The sequence below is a fragment of the Gavialis gangeticus genome, unplaced genomic scaffold, assembly GCF_001723915.1.
Source record: "Gavialis gangeticus isolate Ggan-Ray unplaced genomic scaffold, GavGan_comp1, whole genome shotgun sequence".
Lineage (NCBI taxonomy): Eukaryota > Metazoa > Chordata > Crocodylia > Gavialidae > Gavialis > Gavialis gangeticus.
In genome coordinates this window covers 16,803,744-16,806,750 of record NW_017729014.1, presented here as the reverse complement: position 1 = coordinate 16,806,750, position 3,007 = coordinate 16,803,744, and positions in this window count along the sequence as shown.

Sequence of the window (3,007 nt, the reverse complement as noted above, 5' to 3'; positions counted from 1 at the left end):
CGGGCCAGCTCCATGCCTCTACATGGGGCTTCCAGCATTCCAGTAGGGAAACACTCGTGGAGACATGGAGCCAGCCTGGCCCAATGATGCGCAACTCCCTGTGGCTCCTGGTCCACACGCCATTAGGCTGGGCTGGTTCTGTGCCTCCACATGCAGCTCCCCAATTGAAGCCCCACGTGGGGGCACAGAGCTTACCCTGCTTGGCCCGATGGTGCATGGCTCCCATCTCCAGTGCCAGGAGCCCCATGTGCTGGCAGCCAGGAGCCAGCCTGGTTTGGCTTGAAAGCGCATGCCAGCAGGCCAGGCCAGGTGGGCTCCATGCTGCGAAGCACAGCTCCCAGGTTTCAGCCAAAGCTGTGCACCGCCAGGAGGCTCTGCCAGCATACACAAGCACATACTCCACACCCATCCCCCCAACCATACCCCACACAATATACAAGAATAAGACTTTATTTTGAGCTATTATGCAATCACCTCTATATACACTATAGAAACACAAGTAAATCTGGACAAAACTATTTTTTTTAAATAAGTTATAGTAGATGTTTGATTTATAGCATATGAAATTTTTTTCTGGTTCTAAGATGGCAAACCCCGCCTCCCAAAAGGAGTACTTCCAGGGTAAAGGGAGGAACATCCAGTGGCAAAGGTCTGGGGTTAGAAGTGGGACTTCTGGTCCCAAGATGGTGATCAGGGAATGGGGCACCTGTCAAGGGGTAGGTCTACTGTTGCAGCCCTCAAAAGCTCACCAAAAGCCATGAAGTGGCCCTCCAACTGAAATAATTGCCATATGCCACTTGCTATAGTTAGTGGTGCACAAGGGAGTGAGATGGCTAGCACCTCATATGGACACATTCAACCCCCCTGCCCAAAGGATCAGATACTCACTTACAGCAGGGTCCAACAGAGGTGACCTTTGAAATGAGGCTAGAGTAGTGTTTCCCAACTTTTTGATACCTGGGGCACACTTTTTTCTGGATTAAAATTGGTGGAACACTTCACTCTTACACCCTACTAAAAGGTGTATATGACATGCACAATGGTGCCCAACTTTTGGGCTTGATGAACAATGCTGAGTAGGTCTGCTAGCCATATCCAGTCCGTGGGCCTGATCTCACCACATGGGACTGGCATGGCTGGAGCCCAATCCTATGGGACCGAGGTCCTATGAGACCTATGGGGAACCCCGAAGACCAGATCCGATACTGAGAAAGTATAATTTTTCATGAAATGCAAAACTCTAGAACTCTTGGTTCAGAGAGGATATGTTTTACTAGACCAACAAAGAAATCACAACAAAATTATCTTTTTCTGCAAGCTTTCGGGCATGCATTTTTCATGACACACTTCTGCTGCTCTCATGGCACGCTAGTACGCCACAGCATACTCTTTGGGGAAATCATCAGGCTAAAGCAAGGCTCAAATTCACATATCTGAATTTGTAGCAAGCCACTTTAATCCCGGTACCACAGCAACCCTAAAAAAGGCCTGTTTTGGTCTAGTTCTTGCTAAGCGACTACGTAAACAAGGCACCTTCTTAGTCAGCAGGTCTGCTCCCTGGATGTATTTAGGATTCAACCTGCCTGTTGTTTGTGTGCACACACACGCACATGTGTAAATAACGTGTAATTTTTCTATATTTTACTCCCATCGGGTCTTCATAACTGTCATGGATAAGGGAGAGAAGGAGACAGAATTCTGTCGCTAGCACCACCGAAACGGGTGGGAATCTTTCCATTTCCGTCATTGAGCCTATGGTCTACTCACAGGGTGGCCTGCACAACCCTCACGACACTCAAATTATGCCCCAAATTATACCCATGCAATTCTGGCAAAGGTAAGAAATCCAAGCCTTCTGACAGAGACTCTGTACCACTGTAGCAACAAGTCAAAGGGGGGCAGGGTGAGTATCCCTCTCAGTACTTTCTAACATTGTAGACCGCAGTGTCCAGCAGTTCAAAAGGAAATACAAAATGGTGCCTCGGAACAGCAAGATTGCTTATGATGAAATGTGGCTGGCTAGAAAATATATATATTTTTATGTCTGCAAACAAATATTGCATGGCAGGTCAAATGTGTCTGTAGCGCTCACAGCACACCCAGGTATTTATACCAGCTGGCAAAAAATAGCATAACTCAAGAACTTTGATGAACAGTCATCAAAATACCTGATAAAGATCAACCCTTGCCTCAAACCCCAAAAAAAAAAAAAACCCCTAACAGCTAGTTAGAGAGTAGGAGTTTCCTGACAGATCAAAAGGGTGCTGCTCAGAAAGCGTTTGATGCTAACTGACTCTGTGCAGGCTAAAAGAAATGCTTCCATAAGACTAAAGAAACCTCACTAACACTATTGTTAGTTAGCTATATACATTTGGAGAAGGACCTTAAACCTGGATGAGAAGGAGAGAGAAATTAAATAAAAAAACAGGAACAATCTCTTCAGGAGCCGGTAATGAAAATATCCTTTCTCCTTACTGGAAAATGTGTTTATATTGTATTGTGTCTCCACATCATGACTAAGAGAAAAATACACTTCCCAGTATCATTTAAAGGAACTTTTTTTTAGTCGATTAAAATGGTTTACCATCACATTTATAAATATAAGCCAGTGGCAAATGCCAGTACCAAACTTTCCCTGGCAATAGGCAAAACTATGCTATCCTTTTCTACAAAATGTAAACACACTGAAAAGCAGCCAAGAAACTGGGAAGACACAGAAATAGTGTGGCTTCCTTCAACATCCTAGGGAATCCAAGGCGCTGCAGAAAACATACGAAAAGCTCGAAGGCTTCAGATATCCTCGAAGGGCTGACACAAGAGCAGAAACTAAAGACAGCACATTGAGAGGAATCCCAACCCCCTCCTCTTTTCAACCTTCGAAGCTGCTGGCTTCTTACCAGGACATTGCCCTCAACTCTCATAGCTTGTGGCTGAGAAATGAGTCAGGCCATTGGGCACACGTTACATTTTTCAGCACACTTGTACTGTGACTCTTGGAGAGCAGAAA